This window comes from Taudactylus pleione, unplaced genomic scaffold (genome assembly GCF_031769625.1).
Source record: "Taudactylus pleione unplaced genomic scaffold, aTauple2 ptg001073l, whole genome shotgun sequence".
Lineage (NCBI taxonomy): Eukaryota > Metazoa > Chordata > Amphibia > Anura > Myobatrachidae > Taudactylus > Taudactylus pleione.
In genome coordinates, this window is record NW_028285474.1 from 110,054 (window position 1) to 132,526 (window position 22,473).

At 46.1% G+C, this 22,473-nt stretch overlaps 1 protein-coding gene across 2 annotated transcripts in view; it reads right to left on the reverse strand.

Moving 5' to 3' along the window:
* Positions 1-22,473, reverse strand: part of WNT5B (Wnt family member 5B) — a 145,496-nt gene that overhangs the window by 77,397 nt on the left and 45,626 nt on the right. The gene's annotated exons all lie outside the window — the stretch shown is intronic.

Below are 22,473 nucleotides of genomic sequence, written 5' to 3' on the forward strand. Positions count from 1 at the left end.
ACGAGGGAATAGCCCACACCTGTCCATGAAATAGCTTTTGAGTTGATATTCCCATTACTTTTGGCCCTTTAAAAAGTGGGAGGCACATATTGAAACTGTTGTAATTCCTACACCGTTCACCTGATTTGGATGTAATTACCCTCAAATTAAATCTGAAAGTCTGCAGTTAAAGCACATCTTGTTTGTTTCATTTCAAAGCCATTGTGGTGGTGAATAGAGGCCAAAATATGAAAATTCTGTCAATGTCCCAATATTTATGGACCTGACTGTATATATTCCTATTATATATTACTATATTATAGTATAAGGTAGGCCTGTACATCATCTGGAATGCATAATGTTTTGTTAATGTTCCACGGCAGATATTAATGAACTATAAAACTGCAGCGTTGGGGTTTAAACTTTTAGCTAATGTTTAATTAAGTAATGAAGCAAGTAATCTGGCAGGGAATAGCTGTGATCTGCTCATCTCTCCCACTGCCCTCCTATAGATCCCCTCTGGCTCCAAGTGTTTCTCTAAACCTCTTCCATAGGGGAAATCCCATGTGGAGGTTTCAGACCCTCTCCCCCCACCTACAGTAAACAATACCACCAGCGTTAGTGGGAGCAATCACGCAGAGAGATTGTGCAACGGGACAGAGATATGATTGACTAATTATTCCAGAATTGATTGGGACGGATTAGAGGAGGATATACCTCGTACCTCATCCTCTCCCCAATTACTAGGGTTATTTTCTATATGCTCACAGATATTTCTGTAACTTCATTACACAAACAGTCTCTCCCTCCACATCTCATTCCTACCAACACTATCAAATAATTACCAAGGACTCTCTTGTGGAGTCCACTTATCTCGGCACCGCATACCATAGCATTTCAGCACTACAAGTCCCATCATGTCATGTCACCCGAATGTAGGGTTTTTTTTATTTTTAAGTTCTCCAATAGAACTCACTGAAAAGACATCTAATGTGTAGAAAAATGTACCTTGTATTGTATTTGTGCTGGTCACTACTGGAGTTTAGGAACGAGGTATAAACCTGTAATACCTGGTGCAGTCCCTGAGAATTACAGGCCAGCGATGCACACCTGTACAGGCCCCCATTGTACAACTATACAGGGCACACAGATATAAGCAGTATCACATATACAGGCCAGCGATGCACACCTGTACAGGCCCCCATTGTACAACTATACAGGGCACACAGATATAAGCAGTATCACATATACAGGCCAGCGATGCACACCTGTACAGGCCCCCACTGTACAACTATACAGGGCACACAGATATAAGGAGTATCACATATACAGGCCAGCGATGCACACCTGTATAGGCCCCCATTGTACAACTATACAGGGCACACAGATATAAGCAGTATCACATATACAGGCCAGCAATGCACACCTGTACAGGCCACCATTGTACAACTATACAGGGTGCACAGATATAAGCAGTATCACATATACAGGCCAGCGATGCACACCTGTACAGGCCCCCATTGTACAACTATACAGGGCACACAGATATAAGCAGTATCTTATATACAGGCCAGCTATGCACACCTGTACAGGCCGTCATTGTACAACTATACAGGGCACACAGATATAAGCAGTATCACATATACAGGCCAGCGATGCACACCTGTATAGGCCGCCATTGTACAACTATACAGGGCACACAGATATAAGCAGTATCTTATATACAGGCCAGCTATGCACAACTGTATAGGCCGCCATTGTACAACTATACAGGGCACACAGATATAAGCAGTATCACATATACAGGCCAGCGATGCACACCTGTACAGGCCCCCATTGTACAACTATACAGGGCACACAGATATAAGCAGTATCACATATACAGGCCAGCGATGCACACCTGTACAGGCCACCATTGTACAACTATACAGGGCACACAGATGTAAGCAGTATCACATATACAGGCCACCATTGTACATCTATACAGGGCACACAGATATAAGCAGTATCATATATACAGGCCAGCAATGCACACCTGTACAGGCCACCATTGTACAACTATACAGGGCACACAGATATAAGCAGTATCTTATATACAGGCCAACGATGCACACCTGTACAGGCCCCCATTGTACAGCTATACAGGGCACAGATATAAGCAGTATCACATATACAGGCCAGCGATGCACACCTGTACAGGCCCCCATTGTACAACTATACAGGGCACACAGATATAAGCAGTATCACATATACAGGCCAGCAATGCACACCTGTACAGGCCCCCATTGTACAACTATACAGGGCACACAGATATAAGCAGTATCACATATACAGGCCAGCAATGCACACCTGTACAGGCCCCCATTGTACAACTATACAGGGCACACAGATATAAGCAGTATCACATATACAGGCCAGCAATGCACACCTGTACAGGCCCCCATTGTACAACTATACAGGGCACACAGATATAAGCAGTATCACATATACAGGCCAGCAATGCACACCTGTACAGGCCCCCATTGTACAACTATACAGAGCACACAGATATAAGCAGTATCACATATACAGGCCAGCAATGCACACCTGTACAGGCCCCCATTGTACAACTATACAGGGCACACAGATATAAGCAGTATCACATATACAGGCCAGCAATGCACACCTGTACAGGCCCCCATTGTACAACTATACAGGGCACACAGATATAAGCAGTATCACATATACAGGCCAGCAATGCACACCTGTACAGGCCCCCATTGTACAACTATACAGGGCACACAGATATAAGCAGTATCACATATACAGGCCAGCAATGCACACCTGTACAGGCCCCCATTGTACAACTATACAGAGCACACAGATATAAGCAGTATCACATATACAGGCCAGCAATGCACACCTGTACAGGCCCCCATTGTACAACTTTACAGGGCACACAGATATAAGCAGTATCACATATACAGGCCAGCGATGCACACCTGTACAGGCAGTCATTGTACAACTATACAGGGCACACAGATATAAGCAGTATCACATATACAGGCCAGCGATGCACACCTGTACAGGCCGCCATTGTACAACTATACAGGGCACACAGATATAAGCAGTATCATATATACAGGCCAGCGATGCACACCTGTATAGGCCACCATTGTACAACTATACAGGGCACACAGATATAAGCAGTATCACATATACAGGCCAGCAATGCACACCTGTACAGGCCACCATTGTACAACTATACAGGGCACACAAATATAAGCAGTATCATATATACAGGCCAGCGATGCACACCTGTACAGGCCACCATTGAGCAACTATACAGAGCACACAGATATAAGCAGTATCACATATACAGGCCAGCGATGCACACCTGTACAGGCCCCCATTGTACAACTATACAGGGCACACAGATATAAGCAGTATCACATATACAGGCCAGCGATGCACACCTGTACAGGCCCCCATTGTACAACTATACAGGGTATACAGATATAAGCAGTATCACATATACAGGCCAGCGATGCACACCTGTACAGGCCCCCATTGTACAACTATACAGGGCACACAGATATAAGCAGTATCACATATACAGGCCAGCAATGCACACCTGTACAGGCCGCCAATGTACAACTATACAGGACGCACAGATATAAGCAGTATCACATATACAGGCCAGCGATGCACACCTGTACAGGCCACCATTGTACAACTATACAGGGCACACAGATATAAGCAGTATCACATATACAGGCCAGCAATGCACACCTGTACAGGCCGCCATTGTACAACTATACAGGGCACACAGATATAAGGAGTATCACATATACAGGCCAGGGATTCACACCTGTACAGGCCGCCATTGTACAACTATACAGAGCACACAGATACAGTCAGGTCCATAAATATTGGGATATTGACAGAATTTTCAAATTTTGGCCTCTATTCACCACCACAATGGTTTTGAAATGAAACAAACAAGATGTGCTTTAACTGCAGACTTTCAGATTTTATTTGAGGGTAATTACATCCAAATCGGGTGAACGGTGTACGAATTACAACAGTTTCAATATGTGCCTCCCACTTTTTAAGGGGCCAAAAGTAATGGGACTATCAACTCAAAAGCTATTTCATGGACAGGTTTGGGCTATTCCCTCGTTATTTCATTATCAATTAAGCAGGTACAAGGTCTGGAGTAGATTCTTGGTGTGACATTTGCATTTGGAATCAGTTGCTGTCGACTCTCAATATGAGATCCAAAGAGCTGTCACTATCAGTGAAGCCATCATTAGGCTGAGAAATCAAAACAAACCCATCAGAGAGATAGCAAAAACATTAGGTGTGGCCAAATCAACTGTTTGGAACATTCTTAAAAAAAAAGAATGCACCGGAGAGCTCAGCAACTCCAAAAGACCCAGAAGACCATGGAAAACAACTGTGGTGGATGACAAAAGAATTATTTCTCTGGTGAAGAAAAACCCCTTCGCGACAGTAGGCCAAATCAAGAACACTCTCCAGGAGGTAGATGTATATGTGTCAAAGTCAACAATGAAGAGAAGACTTCACAAGAGTGAATATAGAGGGTTCACCACAAGATGCAAACCATTGGTGAGCCACAAAAACAGGAAGACCAGATTAGAGTTTGCCAAACAACATCTAAAAAAGCCATTACAGTTCTGGAACAACATCCTATGGACAAATGAGACAAAGATCGACTTGTACCAGAGTGATGGGAAGAGAAGAGTATGGAGAAGGAAGGAACTGCTCATGATTGAAAACATACCACCTCATCAGTGAAGCATGGTGGTGGTAGTGTCATGGCGTGGGCATGTATGGCTGCCAATGGAACTGGCTCCCTTGTATTTATTGATGATGTGACTGCTGACAAAAGCAGCAGAATGAATTCTGAAGTGTTTCGGGCAATATTATATGCTCATATTCAGTCAAATGCTTCAGAACTCATTGGACGGCGCTTCATAGTGCAGATGGACAATGACCCGAAGCATACTGCAAAAGCAACCAAAGAGTTTTTTAAGGCTAAAAAGTGGAATGTTATGCAATGGCCAAGTCAATCCCCTGACCTGAATCCGATTGAGCATGCATTTCACTTGATGAAGACAAAACTGAAGGGAAAATGCCCCAAGAACAAGCAGGAACTGAAGACATTTGCAGTAGAGGCCTGGCAGAGCATCACCAGGGATGAAACCCAGCGTCTGGTGATGTCTATGTGTTCCAGACTTCAGGCTGTAATTGCCTGCAAAGGGTTTGCAACAAAGTATTAAAAAGTGAAAGTTAGATTTAGGATTGTTTAGTTTGTCCCATTACTTTTGGCCCCTTAAAAAGTGGGAGGTACATATAGAAACCGTTGTAATTCCTACACCGTTCACCTGATTTGGATGTAATTACCCTCAAATTAAATCTGAAAGTCTGCAGTTAAAGCACATCTTGTTTGTTTCATTTCAAAGCCATTGTGGTTGTGAATAGAGGCCAAAATATGAAAATTCTGTCAATGTCCCAATATTTATGGACCTGACTGTATAAGCAGTATATGGGAAAGATTTCTGGACTGCATACCCTTAATATATATATATAATGGGAGGTGCTACCTGATGAGACAAATTGCAGGCACAAAAACAGACAAATCTCAGGTGCACAACTTCAAATTATTAATAATATACAAATGCAATATAATTTTGCAATCAATAAAGGTTTTTAGCATAATCTTGGCCAGGGTTATGGGCCTACCAACCATATCCAGGTAACGTCTGTAGGGTAGGTCCCTAACAAACTACGATTCAAATCCAGAGCGCAGGACACCCTCAAACTAGCCCAGCTAAACCGCCCCAGGGCACCGCCTTAGTAAGAAAAGTGCAGTGTGAAAGAGATAGTTAGGAGCAGCTACTGCTGCATATAAAGAATGAACATAAAAAGTGAGGTACATATATAATAAACAAACAGTGAAGGGTTAAAATGTGTTATAAAAGAAAAATGTGTTAAAATGCGGTGCCCTGAAACAGATCAACAAAGGCAATCCAGGGGGACCCACGCCCCAAAAATGAACCAAAGTTGCACTACAGTATATAAAACTTGTAGGACTTACCTAGAATTGTGCCTAATACCAGTGTGCATATTCATTACAAGACTCCATGCTTTTAAACCAATAAGGTAGAGGTGCTAATCCAGACTGAGGGTGTCTCCTTTCCCTCAGGTGTGCAATAAAGCACATTAAATAGAGTATATGGGAAAGATTTCTGGACTGCACACCCTTAATATATATATAATGGGAGGTGCTACCTGATGAGACAAATTGCAGGCACAAAAACAGACAAATCTCAGGTGCACAACTCCAAATTATTAATAATATAATGTATAAGCAGTATCACATATACAGGCCAGCGATGCACACCTGTACAGCTATACAGGGCACACAGATATAAGCAGTATCACATATACAGGCCAGCGATGCACAACACCTGTACAAAGATATTCCAGGTGACACAGAAGGTAAGGACGCAGCCAGGTTATGGGAGTTTGCAGCACCCAGATGGATGGTATATGGTGCACAGAGACCACCAGCCATACTTCCATCTTACACTGCACTGGGACAGGAATGGATTGGAGGCTCCATATTATAGCCCCATTCCCCCATGCACCAGATCTCATCACTCTCCTCATGTGTCGTCACATCCAGCTCTCCCTGTGTCCCAGTCTGGGGTCCCCCTCTGGGAAGTCCCCGGGATGAGAGGGGGAGAAGCAGGAAATTCATGGCGCTCCCTGTGCTACGATCTGGCCATTATGCCGTTTCCTGCTGCAGAATCCTGGCTGGGTCACAATGGCCTATTCTACGGTGTGGAATGCAGCCAGTTAGATCAGTAATGGATCCTACGGCTGCAGTTCCCACCTCTACAACAATTACTTCTATGGAACATATATTTTTTTATAAAGATTAGTTGTCTACGGAAACAATACGTTCTCCCCCTCTTGTCAGAGCCGCTATTAGAATATAGTTGGCCCGGGGAAAAGATCACATCACGGAGCCTCAATTACTCTGGTCAGAATGGGGGGTGGGGCGGGGAAGCCTACAACTGTACCCCAAAAGTAGACAGCTAATTCCCTGGAAAACAAAACGTTTTCAAAGAGTCGGGTCGAGTCAGGATGGTGCTACAGGCTGTGCAGGATTATTTTTAGTCGGGATCAAACATCATATACGTTCAGATTTAGGTTTTCAGGTAATGTTAAGGAAATATAAGGTTGCATTTAATTTATTTATATTTGCTATGGGGAGATCTTTTACTTTACAGAGGAAACTGTCCCCTTCAATCCGAAAAAAATGGTTCTATTTTTCGGATACATGGGGCTGAGATAAACCCCCCAATCCAAACTTTATTAATGAGTCATAATGGTGGGATCCCACAGCATTTGCTATTTTGTCCGTTTGCTTTGTCCACAAGGTTAGGTAATGACAAAAAAATATTCTCTTTTAAAAGTACCTCAGTGAGGTCACTGGGTCCTAGTGACTGGATAGGCTGCACTGTCAGTGATGTCACTGGTTCCTAGTGACTGGATAGGCTGCAGTATCAGTGATGTCACTGGTTCCTAGTGAATGGATAGGCTGCACTCTCAGTGATGTAATTGGCTCCTAGTGACTGGATAGGCTGCAGTCTCAGTGATGTCACGATTCCTAGTGAATGGATAGGCTGCAGTCTCAGTGATGTCACTGGCTCCTAGTGATGGGATAGGCTGCATTATCAGTGATGTCACTGGTTCCTAGTGAATGGATAGGCTGCACTCTCAGTGATGTCACTGGCTCCTAGTGAATGGATAGGCTGCACTCTCAGTGATGTCACTGGCTCCTAGTGAATGGAAAGGCTGCATTATCAGTGATGTCACTGGTTCCAAGTGAATGGACAGGCTGCACTGTCAGTGATGTCACTGGGTGTGTCATGGCCGTGTCAGGGAAAGCGGCTGCGTTGTCAAACGCAGAGGCACAGCCGCAGAGGCCATGTTTATACAGAGTTGAAAATGAGGAGACACTGCGCCAGCCATAGGCTGGTGCAAGTATCGATAGTGCACTTGATGGTGTCCCGATGGTGGAGTGTTTGGAATCACCGAAGGTTTTGCGATGACAATAGGCATTGAAAGTGGGCGTCTCGGGGCTTGCACTGTCCCATGCACAATAGTACACAAGGGGAAGGTTGAAACTAGCGTTTGCATATTACTGTAAAAAAAAAAAAAAAAAAAAAAACGCATCCGCGGAGGTATTTGCTTCCACCTCTGAATCAGGACCACAACGTTCTGTTTCCTAAAATCCTGTTCTGAGCACTGGAGGAATCATTACCACCACGCAGTAGAAGCAGCCCAACCCTGACATCACAACCACCGTCGGGTAATGGCGTGAGAATACCCAAGGCGTTGTTCCATCTCAAGACGGGTGAGCATAACGGCGCACCTCTGTCATCCCTTTCTTACACGCAGTGTACACTAGAAGGGAGATTTATTAAAGCTTCTAAAACAGACCAGTGATTGTGTTTCCCATAGCAACCAATCAGATTCTGTCTATCATCTGCTAAGATGCAATAGAGAAATGAGAGCTTATATCTGATTCATACCACACAACTTTGAAGACTAATAAGTAGGGACATTTTGCGCGTGCCCGGAAAGGGGCGGGCTTCATGTAAAGGGGGCAGGGACACGATGAAACGGAGGCGGGGCCTCACAGCACACACACACCCCCCCCCCCCTCCGACTTCACTATGGGGGGTATGCCCAGCACTCTCCGAGATGCTGGGCAGCCCCAGGCTCTCCCTACACTATTGATTAGATGCCATATATTCTACATCTGCTTGCCCGCTGCTATGCAGAGCTGCGGTTTGAGCTCCACCTAACTTCCCTCCTCACCGCGGGTTACTGCAGCCCGCAGGGTAGAACAGCGGGACAGTCCCAGAAAAAAATGGGACTGTCCAGCTGAATGCGGGACAGATGGGAGGTATGCTGATTGGTTGCTATTGGCAACAACTCTCAACTTTCATTTTTAGAAGCTTTAGTAAATCTACCCCCTACCACTTTTTATTTTCGGTGCATCTGGAAATTGAAGTCCCTGAAATTTGATCAGAAACTTTTACCCTGGACGGGATGCGTCAGCCCTAAAAATGCAGTCAAACACCTGAAGGGTTGCCACAAACCCACAAACGGAATCAGTATGTAATACCACCGGCCGCATGGGTGCCTAACCCCCTGTATGTGCCTAAACCTAACCTCCCTTCCCCGCAGCCTAATCCCAAGTCTCCTGGGGGGGAGGGGGCGGGGTTTAAGATTTGGGATTAGGCTAACCCTAATTCCCCCCGGGAACCCTAAAACCTAAGCCGCTCCCCCCCCCCGCACGGCTGTCCGCGCCGGGCTTACCTTCGTTCGGTACCTTGCCGGGATTAGACAGTCAGGAAGCCGACGGTCGGCATTTTGACCGTCGGCTTCCTGACTGCAACCCCCACAAACCCCATATGCATAAAAGAATGCTATGGGGCTGCGATGTGCCGCTATGCATGAAGTTACAGAAAGTGACACTTTCCCGAGCATCTTCCCGACAGTCAATGTCCTCTATAGAACTATGGGCTTCTTAGCGAAGAGTTCCCACCATCCAGCCGTTCTATGGTGCAGGACAGATATACAGGGGGCAACTGAGACTTTGGGGTATATTTACTAAGGTGCGGGTTTTTAGAAGTGGTTTTGTTGCCCATAGCAACCAATCAGATTCTACTTAACATTTATCTAGCACCTTCTAGAAGGTAATAGCTAGAATTTGATTGGTTGCTATGAGCAACAAAACCACTTCTAAAAACCCGCACCTTAGTAAATATACCCCATATACACCACTGTGCACCAGGGTCCCGAGTCACCCTGCCCTGTAGGTCGTTTATATCTGCTGTCATGGTAATCGCCCCGTGAATACTTTCCTTTCCTTGTTTTTGCCCTAAATTGTACAATGACTTGAACAGTCCGGCACCAGGGAGCGGAGGCCGCCCCGTCCTCTACCGCTGACGTTTAACAGCACCAGAACAGTTATTCCCATTTTCCTCGCTTGGCAAGCCTAGCAGGAAACCTTCATTACATACTTTATGCGTTTGCATTATTTTCAAATTTAGGAACAAAATACAATCCATAATCAAAACGCACAATAAAAGAAGACCCCCCGCTCCCCCTCCCACACGCTGGTAAATGGATCAGACCTGAATGAGGTGAGACGGCTGCGCGGCTCCCAAATCGGGGGGATTTGGTTTGGATTACAGGAAGTAGCACAGGGGTGGCCATGTTCGAGAGTCCCTGAAAAGGACTATTTTACTGCAATATAAATATTTTATGCTGGGATTTGCTAGTTAAATAACGTGAGGCTTTAAAATAAGGAAAAGGCTAATTTGGAGATCACGGAGACATTTTTAGTCAGTCAGCAGAACACACTGGAGCAGTGTCATAGTGACTGGCATGTAAACAGACATGAACACTTAAATGCTGAGGTATAATCACGTATCCAGACTCTCCTTTTCACATAAATGCAGAGAAGCCTCCAATAAGAGGCAATTTTACCACGAGTACAGGTCTCACTTCTGCTTTTTATCTCTTATTTTCCCGTTGCAATCGTTACTGTTCTGCATGTGCCAAGCACCACAAAACACTGCACTACGGCCCTGTGTGGAGTTTGTATATTCTCTCTGTGCTTGCGTGGGTTTCCTCTGGGTGCTCCGGTTTCCTCCCACACTCCAAAAGTATACTGGTAGGTTAATTGGGTCCCAACAAAATTAACCCTAGTGTGTCTGTGTTTAGTGTGAATCAGGGCCGTCCCTTTGAATTTAAGAGCTGCCTCCTGGCCGCTCGCATAGCTGTGGGTAACCACCCACAGCTATCGCGAGCGGCCAAAATGATGGTCGCGATGGTCAAGACCATCGCGACCATCGGGCTTGCGACGAGACCCTAGCGGTAGGATCTCGTCTGCCGCAAGCCCTGTAGTGCTTTTGGCTCTATCAGAGCCAAAAGCACTCCCACTGACATCACTAGTCATGTCAGTGTGGCCGGACTCAGACGGTAGGCGTTCCCATGGGAACGCCTCCGTCTGGGCAGCCACGCCCCCGGCACGCCCACCAAAGGGGGCATGCTGTCAATCACCATCAACAGCACTCCCCCTTTGGTGCGAGACCCATAACGACGGCTTGGCCGTCGTTATTCGGGTCTCGCGCATGCGCACGACGGAGCCACCAACATCGACCCGCTTGCGAGCGCTCAGCGCTCGCGACCGGGTCTGAATCAGGCCCTTAGATTGTAAGCTCCACTGGGGCAGGGACTGATGTGAATGGACAAATTATGTGAACTCTCTGTAAAGCGCTACGGAATATGTGTACGCTATATAAATAACTGGTAATAAAAATAATAATAAACGTGGCATAAACTGCTGCTAACTGGGCAATAAATATACCCATCTGAGCTAGTGACTTCAGAGGGGTGATTTTCACAGAGATATGGCAGTGTGAAGTGAGCCACATAAATACGATTTATAGATTAAAAAACAAACAAAACATCTGATCTTCCAGCGCAACGTATCAAATTATTATTTCCAGGTTTTGTTCAGATTATCGATGTTATTGCATGACTGAACGCAAATGTCTGACAATACCCAACATAACCTTCATGCCCGAGGGCTGGCTGGCCAAATCTCTGGTGCCATACAGACAATGGGATCCCCAGTGAATTCGCTGGGATTTCAAGACCCTGGAAATGTGGACCCCACCTCAGAGAACACATGAATTGCACAGAAAATGTAATAATTACATCCATAATGGATAGCCTGCTGTCCCCCAGATTCCCCGCAATGCGTAATCTCTCCCCGAGGAGCCGGAATGACTAATACAGATTTTCATTCTTTACTATCATTAATCTCATTAATTTATAACGTGCCAACATGATGTGTAATGGGGAGTAATGTTACACGCTGACAACACTTATAGGGGGAAAAACACAAACTCATGACGACAGGTTCTTAAAGCAAATGGAAAAATTTTATTTTTTTTGGCTGGAGATTTTTTTTTTGTTGTTTTCAAATTGGTAGTTTTTGACAAATAAATAAACGTGGGTGCCCAGCAGCGAGTTCTGCGGCACTGTATGCCGGCAACCGGTACCGTGTAACATGTATGTGAACTGGCTGTCCCTGTGCGATCTACATTTTTCACATGCATTGTTACACGGATACATTTCGCAATGTAACTGCGTGACTGTTCTTACCGCTTTAACAGTCCTGATTTAAGAGGGGGGAATCCCAATTTTTGGCTATGAAAACACAGGGGGGGAAAAAAAAAAAACAGTGTGGCCTAGCGGAAAAGGAGCGCAGGGTCGTGCGCGGTCTGTTTGGAAGGATCTTTGGTGCTGGCTAATTCAGGCGCAATGTATTAACGCACTGCAATGTAGAAAAAGGATGAAACTTCGCCTCCTGTCACACAGACTGGTATATGTACTCTCACTAGTAGGCGAAGAGTAAATAACGATTATGTGTTCTTATATGAATGAATGTCAGATGGCTTGTCCTGCAGAGGTTAAGCTACAATATTATTCATATTCAGGCATAATAGAATGCTGCCACCTACTGGCCACAGCGCCATGAAGAATAGGTGCATACAGTGTTTTATCGCAGGCGTCTGCCATGACCGATGGTTGGTCTTGGGACTGTGCCGTACTAGGAAGAGGGAGTGGCGTCTCTATTAATAGCAGACATATTTCTGTATCCCTGTAGCGATTCCAAAGACATTAGTTCCAGGTGTTTGAAGTTTGACCCATTAGTGACAAACTTAATGTGAAACAGACCCGCGATTTATAGATGAATTATAAAGGGCAGGTTACCTGTCGGTCAGAGGCGCAACTGCCTCCAAAGGTCTGTGAGACGGGGGTCAGACCACACGTCTGCGAGTAAAGACGAGAGGCACCAGATTTACCTAGAGATACACGAACCAGTTTGACGAGTCTCCGTGAAAATGTTGCGGGCGCCTTCAGGTTGCGTTCCGACTGCCAAAAAGCATACAACATTGAGCCGGTTCCGACCACCACCGAGGCAGTTGGCGCATGTGCGAGTCGCTTTGTGCGCGTTCCAACGTAAAACGGATAAATATTTAATTGTTTGTTCAAGCGAACCGCAAACTGACTTGTACCTCGCACCTCAGCGACACCACAAGCTCCAAGTGTGCCGATGGCCTCCACTGCGTATAGGTGAGAAGTGCACTTTAATTGGGACCCCTAAAAATGTGGCAATACGGATCGGCGTAGAGCTGACGCAGGTGGTCGCACCGGCCTTACAGGCCGCCGGCAGTACGCAGCAACGTCTCCCACATGATCCTGGCAGAGGAAGGGATGGCGGTCGGCTCAGCAAGGGTTTCTCCCTTCTCCGTTACACTCAGGGGCCCTAATAAGTGAGCGTGAACCCCATCTTACCAGCGACCATGTATTTACATTCCAGATTGTCCGCAAGCATAACTCCAATTGGGGACAAAATGAAGACACCTGAACATTTTTGGGACATTAAGGGAAAAAAAAAAAGTGTGTGTCTGCGCCTGTGTGTATACTGTATGTGCCTGTGTGTGTCTGTGTGTATACTGTATGTGCCTGTGTGTGCGCGCATGTGCCTGTGTGTGTCTGTGTGTATACTGTATGTGCATGCGTGTGTGTATATGTGCCTGTGCGTGTATGTGCCTGTGCGTGTGTATATATGTGCCTGTGTGTGTGTATGTGCCTGTGCGTGTGTATATATGTGCCTGTGCGTGTATGTGCCTGTGCGTGTGTATATATGTGCCTGTGCGTGTGTATATATGTGCCTGTGTGTGTGTATATGTGCCTGTGTGTGTGTATATGTGCCTGTGCGTGTGTATATATGTGCCTGTGTGTGTGTATGTGCCTGTGCGTGTGTATATATGTGCCTGTGCGTGTATGTGCCTGTGCGTGTGTATATATGTGCCTGTGCGTGTGTATATATGTGCCTGTGTGTGTGTATATGTGCCTGTGTGTGTGTATATGTGCCTGTGTGTGTGTATATGTGCCTGTGTGTGTCTGTGTATGTGTGTGTGTCTGTGTATGTGTGTACACGTGTGTGTATATGTGCCTGTTTGTGTGTATATGTGCCTGTGTGTGTATATGTGCCTGTGTGTGTGTATATATATATATGTGCCTGTGTGTGTATATGTGCCCGTGTGTGTATGTGTGTGTATATATGTGCCTGTATGTGTATATGTGTGTGTCTGTGTATGTGTGTACATGTGTGTGTGTATATGTGCCTGTGTGTGTGTACATATATACATGTGCCTGTGTGTGTGTATATGTGCCTGTGCTTGTATGTGTGTGTATATGTGTGTATATGTGCCTGTGTGTGTGTATATGTGCCTCTGTGTGTGTATATGTGTGTATATGTGCCTGTGTGTGTATATATGTGCCTGTGTGTATATGTGCCTGTGCGTGTATGTGTGTGTATATGTGTGTATATGTGCCTGTGTGTGTGTATATGTGCCTGTGTGTGTGTATATGTGCCTGTGTGTGTGTATATGTGCCTGTGTGTGTGTATATGTGCGTGTGTATATGTGCCTGTGTGTGTATATGTGCCTGTGTGTGTATATGTGTGTGTGTCTGTGTATGTGCCTGTGTATGTATATGTGTGTGTGTATATGTGTGTGTAAATGTGCCTGTGTGTGTGTATATGTGCCTGTGTGTGTGTATATGTGCGTGTGTCTGTGTGTGTATATGTGTGTGTGCCTGTGTGTGTGCCTGTGTGTGTGTATATGTGCCTGTGTGTGTATGTGTGTGTGTGTGTGTGTCTGTGCCTGTGTGTGTATATGTGCCTGTGTGTGTATATGTGTGTGTGTCTGTGTATGTGCCTGTGTGTGTATATGTGCCTGTGTGTGTATATGTGCCTGTGTGTGTATATGTGCCTGTGTGTGTATATGTGCCTGTGTGTGTCTGTGTGTATATGTGCCTGTGTGTGTGTATATGTGTGTATATGTGCCTGTGTGTGTCTATATGTGCCTGTGTGTGTATATGTGTGTGTGTCTGTGTCTGTGTATGTGCCTGTGTGTGTATATGTCCCTGTGTGTGTGTGTGTGTATGTGTGTGCCTGTGTGTGTATATGTGCTTGTGTGTGTATATGTGCCTGTGTGTGTATATGTGTGTGTCTGTGTGTGTATATGTGTGTGTGTCTGTGTATGTGCCTGTGTGTAGGCCCGGTGGACAGAGAGAGGTACGAGGCTTGGTCTGCTCTGCATCTCATCAATGAGAAAACGATTCTGTCAGTCCGCTAACAAAACTCGCCAAACAGGCACAGCGGGGAAGCGTGTATCGCACACTGCGCCACTGATGTCTGTTCAAATTCCCCCCTACCACCCCCTCCCCAACCATCTCCTGCCTGGAAGACGTATAATCCCCCTGCTACTCTACGCACAGTAATTTCCTGGAAGGGTTAATGCAGGAGGGGGGGGGGGGTGAAATATTCTCTGACTCCCCTTCCCCAGGACAGACAAGTGAGAGACAGAAGCCAGCGCTAGGACAGCTTGTTTGATTTACACCAAGAGCCCTTCAAAGAGCCAGGACTGTACAGTCACCACCACTGTTACCTTTCCATGTCCAGATTAATAATAAATGTCCCAAGCAGAGCACTGAGAGCTCCAATAGACACTGTCATCGGCACACCGGTCCAGTACTGGGTATTAACCCCCTCTGCGCCAGAACAGCAGAAGCCTTAATAGCGTGGCTACAATAAGGTGCTGGAAACATCCCTCATGGATCATGGCGAAATGATGGCGTCGCGCAGTTGCTGCAGATTTGGCGGCTGCACATTCATGCTGCAAATCTCCTTCTTCTCCACTTCCCAAACCTGCTGTACTGTGCCGAGATCTGACGGCGGCCCCTGGAGAACTGCCGCTTTTTATGCGCCATTCTCAATAGGGTTGGGTACGATTGGTCGACATTCATTCATCCATGTCGACATGAGAAAGTCCATGAACTGTCAACTGGTCTAGCGGTGTCTTAACCTTGTCTCGGAGGGACATTTCACATGGCGACAGTCCTGATGATGACGACGACATTGTGAACATGTCGACATTTTGAGGAATTCAAAATTCTAATCTCGACATGGTTACCGTTACCCTCCTGACCAAAGACCCTTCTCTGCAGGGGCCCGTGAGTTGTCTCTGTCCTGGGCCCCTTCCTCTTCGGCGGCCGACTGCACAGCACAGCGCCACACCGGTTGACTATGGGCACTCGAGTGTGCCCGGAGTCTACTCCACATGCGCAGGTCACCAAGAAAATGGCATTGCGGCCATTTCCCCGGTGTTTTCCCTGATGCGCAAAACGCCGGGCAAATGTGTGTGGCGCCCATTTTCCAGGAGATTTTGGCAGTGCCGATACCTGCACAGACGTGGGAGTCTGGCGGCGGAGTGGTAAGTATTAAAAATACGGGTGCAGGGTGTGGGCCCTCCCTGGACCCAGGGACCCGTGAACCCCGCACACCCTGCACCCATTATAGAAATGCCCCTGCTTCTCTGTAAGCTCTATAGACCGTTGTATATGAAAATCCGACGGAGATCAGCACTTCCTGAGATACTGAATCATTTCAGGGTCAAAGTCACTTTGAATATGTTTCTTGCCAAATATTGTGTTTGGTCTGACAACAACTGAGCCTCTTGACCATGTTTACATGCTTTGACGAGTTCTTCTATTTATTACTATTTAAATGAGGCCACAAGGGGACCGCAGCGCCTGACAAAGTACATAGACCGTATGAACAATACAAGAAATAAGTGACTTACAGTGCAGACCATTGCAGGACATGGTTTATCAGCAGGAGCAGTCATAATACCCAAATACACAGCAGAACCCAAAGGCTAGGTGCCCCTGCAGGCAGTGGGGAGGAGACGATAGTATAAGTGGGGGAAGGAAAAGCACATGAGTGAAAAAGGCCCTGCTCCCGAGAGCTTACACTCTAAAGGGCTGCATCGAGTTGCATTATTCATCGCTTCCTGCAACAAAGGTTCAATAAATCCAAAGACAGACAGATGGGATTCTGCTGGTCAAGCAAAAAGCTCTGCAAACGGAATAAAACCAGAGAATACACTTCAATATATAGTACAAACTAGATTCTGAGAATTGCATCCAATCTGCAGAATAAGAGAAGTGGTACTGTGCAGCTACCCATACACACAGAATAAGAGAAGCTGTAGTGTGCAGCTATCCATACACACAGAATAAGAGAAGTGGTGCTGTGCAGCTACCCATACACACAGAATAAGAGAAGTGGTACTGTGCAGCTACCCACACACACAGAATAAGAGAAGTGGTGCTGTGCAGCTACCCATACACACAGAATAAGAGAAGTGGTGCTACCCACACACACAGAATAAGAGAAGTGGTGCTACCCACACACACAGAATAAGAGAAGTGGTGCTGTGCAGCTACCCATACACACAGAATAAGAGAAGCGGTGCTGTGCAGCTACCCATACACACAGAATAAGAGAAGTGGTACTGTGCAGCTACCCACACACAGAATAAGAGAAGTGGTACTGTGCAGCTACCCATACACACAGAATAAGAGAAGTGGTACTGTGCAGCTACCCATACACACAGAATAAGAGAAGTGGTACTGTGCAGCTACCCATATACACAGAATAAGAGAAGTGGTACTGTGCAGCTACCCATACACACAGAATAAGAGAAGCGGTACTGTGCAGCTACCCACACACAGAATAAGAGAAGCGGTGCTGTGCAGCTACCCATACACACAGAATAAGAGAAGCGGTGCTGTGCAGCTACCCATACACACAGAATAAGAGAAGTGGTACTGTGCAGCTACCCATACACACAGAATAAGAGAAGCGGTACTGTGCAGCTACCCATACACACAGAATAAGAGAAGTGGTGCTGTGCAGCTACCCATACACACAGAATAAGAGAAGCGGTACTGTGCAGCTACCCATACACACAGAATAAGAGAAGTGGTGCTGTGCAGCTACCCATACACACAGAATAAGAGAAGTGGTGCTACCCACACACACAGAATAAGAGAAGTGGTGCTACCCACACACACAGAATAAGAGAAGCGGTGCTGTGCAGCTACCCACACACACAGAATAAGAGAAGTGGTACTGTGCAGCTACCCATACACACAGAATAAGAGAAGCGGTGCTGTGCAGCTACCCATACACACAGAATAAGAGAAGTGGTACTGTGCAGCTACCCATACACACAGAATAAGAGAAGCGGTACTGTGCAGCTACCCATACACACAGAATAAGAGAAGTGGTGCTGTGCAGCTACCCATACACACAGAATAAGAGAAGCGGTACTGTGCAGCTACCCATACACACAGAATAAGAGAAGTGGTGCTGTGCAGCTACCCATACACACAGAATAAGAGAAGTGGTGCTACCCACACACACAGAATAAGAGAAGTGGTGCTACCCACACACACAGAATAAGAGAAGCGGTGCTGTGCAGCTACCCACACACACAGAATAAGAGAAGTGGTACTGTGCAGCTACCCATACACACAGAATAAGAGAAGTGGTACTGTGCAGCTACCCATACACACAGAATAAGAGAAGTGGTACTGTGCAGCTACCCATATACACAGAATAAGAGAAGTGGTACTGTGCAGCTACCCATACACACAGAATAAGAGAAGCGGTACTGTGCAGCTACCCACACACAGAATAAGAGAAGTGGTGCTGTGCAGCTACCCATACACACAGAATAAGAGAAGTGGTGCTACCCACACACACAGAATAAGAGAAGTGGTGCTACCCACACACACAGAATAAGAGAAGCGGTGCTGTGCAGCTACCCACACACACAGAATAAGTGAAGCTGTACTGTGCAGCTACCCATACACACAGAATAAGAGAAGCTGTACTGTGCAGCTACCCATACACACAGAATAAGAGAAGTGGTACTGTGCAGCTATCCATACACACAGAATAAGAGAAGTGGTGCTGTGCAGCTACCCATACACACAGAATAAGTGAAGCTGTACTGTGCAGCTACCCCATATACACACAGAATAAGAGAAGTGGTACTGTGCAGTTACCCATACACACAGAATGGAGAACTTACTATATTTAGTAATTATCCATAATTTAAAAACCACCAATATATCAGGCAGCGCTGTACACGGAGGGGATCACATACAAACAATGTGACAGAGATTCTGAGAAATGCTTCCATCGTGCAGAGTAATGTAACATATACTAATGTCATATGGGTGAATGTGATTAACTAGATTCTGCCACAGTAATTCGAAGACCCCTTCCCCAATGGAAGACCCATACCACAATAATGAGCCTAATGCTAGTAATGATCCAGACCAGACACATACAGGAACGGTGGAACCCTGGTGCGGGCTGGAGGAAACGTTAGCTCTGTCAGATATAACGCTTCCTCGCCTTCTCTGGAATGGAACGGTGCCGGAAGACGGGCAGCTGTTGGCTGACTCGTATTAATGTAGGGCCGAATTCAATTAGGTGCGAAATCAGCTGATTTTATTTTCGCCTTTTTTCTGAAGAAAATCGACCGTTGATTTTCGTCAAAAAACAGGCGAAAATGGTTAGGTGCGAAAAAAAAATAAAAAAAACATGCGAAAATAGGCGAAAGTCAGGCCATGCAGGAAATTGCAACTGTACCCCATTACATGGCTGATGTACTTTGGAAATTATTTTAGAAGTGTACAACTGGCTGTAATAAAAGTATTTTGGGGACTTAAATTGCGTCGGTTGACGGTAATTTACGTATATGAAAAAAAATCTAAAAAAAAAATTTATAGGAATTTTTTTTTCATGGTTATGGGTTCCAATCAATGAAACTTAGACTAAAAACAAGCAAAATTATATATGTATGTCATAATTTTTCCCGTTGGCCTAATGTCCATGCTGACATTTTGGTGTCGGCATTCTGACAGTCAATATTCGGAATGTCGACTTTTCATACCACACCTCTGGCTATTACTACTAATAACATTCATTAATGATAATATGGTCGCCCCTCATAGGGGGCCCTGTACGAATCCTGGGAACATCAACCTGCCCCTCACCTGCCTACAGCCAGACCGCACCATAGGAATGAAGACGTCACGCCTATTTCACGGAAACACACTCGGTATAGTCTTAAAGAAATTCTCAAGACCATGTGTTCCAACCAAAGAGCTAGTTTTCGTTTTTTTTATACCGTGGGAAAACCAAACAAGCGGACAGGAAACTGGGACGGTCCATGTGAGGTCAGCGAAGGCAGAGGGCACTATACAGATGCCAGCCAGGCGCAGAAAAGCCTGAGCAGACCTGTAAGAGCCATGGAAAGACCGGGCACAGTTATTGCATCCCAGGCTCCAGCCTCCCCAACTGGAGGAAGAGAACCAGAAGCCGATTCTGCCGAGACGTTGACAGCTCCCCAGGAGCAGGAAGTGAGGGGATTTGTAGAACGACATAAGGACGTGTTCTCAGGTGTTTCCGGGCGCAGTAACATAACGGAGCATGATGGGGTTACTGGACCTGGATTCCAGGAGGCTGGAATAAAGGTTATAAGTAGGGAAATCACTAAAGTGAGTTGCGCAGCGCCATTGTGCTCTACCAAGCGCCAATGGTGAAATCAGGTTCTGCAAGCATTACCGCACGCTGGCTGCTATCCTAATATGTTATGCCTATTCTATTCCCAGGATCTATGGGGTTATTCAGTAGTCAGTTAATGCTCGGCACCGTACGACAACTGGTCTGACAAAAAGGATATTGGCTGGTCCCGCTCTCAAAAGAAGGGAAGAGTGTTTTCCGTACCGGGCGGCCTCTTCCAATGCAAGGCCTTCCCGCTACTAGGATTTATAAGAGGTGCCGCAGAGCTCCGCAGTATCGGGCAGTGGGTAGCGCAGAGCGTATATAAGACAAGCATACAAGGCAGGGAAATTGAGTGCGGACCTGTTTGCAAGGGCTTACCATCTGGTGGGAGAAGGGCAGATCTGGACAAGAGCATTGGGGTGCACCTGCCTCTTTCCAAAGGATAATGGACATTTGTAGAACCCCGCATTCATGATGCCGATGTTTACCTTGATTATATAACACATACTGGGATTCCCATTTGCCCTAGATTCTATCAGGGCTTCCGAAAAAACTGACCATGAGGGCGCGGAATACTGTCCATGAGGGCGCGGACTTCTGACCATGAGGGCGCGGACTACTGACCCATGAGGGCGCGGACTACTGACCCATGAGGGCGCGGACTACTGACCCATGAGGGCGCGGACTACTGACCCATGAGGGCGCGGAATACTGTCCATGAGGGCGCGGACTACTGACCCACGAGGGCGCGGAGTACGAGGGGTTTTCTATAGGAAGTGGTGTAAGTCCAACTGCAGATGTTCAAAGCCTGCCACAGCCCTCTACCAAGATACACATTAGCTGATAATGGAGAAAAAGGATTCCTGTGTCCTGTTCCGATCCTGAAGGAGAAGAGCTACAGAGTTGTTTAAAGAATGACAATGGGCCCTTGGGATTATTAGGTATTATCCATTAGACAGGAAGTTCAGGATCATTACAGAATACCTCCGTCCCACATGGATAGGCCAAAATACGGAGAATAGGGCAAAGGTCACCAGATGTTATCTTGACACCATGGACAGAGAAATGCGTAGCACACTATAAGGTGCAGGACAGAGAAATGCGTAGCACACTATAAGGTGCAGGACAGAGAAATGCGTAGCACACTATAAGGTGCAGGACAGAGAAATGCGTAGCACACTATAAGGTGCAGGACAGAGAAATGCGTAGCACACTATAAGGTGCAGGACAGAGAAATGCGTAGCTCACTATAAGGTGCAGGACACAAATGCGTAGCACACTATAAGGTGCAGGACAGAGAAATGCGTAGCACACTATAAGGTGCAGGACAGAGAAATGCGTAGCACACTATAAGGTGCAGGACAGAGAAATGCGTAGCACACTATAAGGTGCAGGACAGAGAAATGCGTAGCACACTATAAGGTGCAGGACAGAGAAATGCGTAGCACACTATAAGGTGCAGGACAGAGAAATGCGTAGCACACTATAAGGTGCAGGACAGAGAAATGCGTAGCACACTATAAGGTGCAGGACAGAGAAATGCGTAGCACACTATAAGGTGCAGGACAGAGAAATGCGTAGCACACTATAAGGTGCAGGACAGAGAAATGCGTAGCACACTATAAGGTGCAGGACAGAGAAATGCGTAGCACACTATAAGGTGCAGGACAGAGAAATGCGTAGCACACTATAAGGTGCTGGACACAGAAATGCATAGCACACTAGAAGGTGCTGGACACAGAAATGCATAGCACACTAGAAGGTGCTGGACACAGAAATGCATAGCACACTAGAAGGTGCTGGACACAGAAATGCGTATCTCACTATAAGGTGCAGGACAGAGAAATGCGTAGCACACTATAAGGTGCAGGACAGAGAAATGCGTAGCA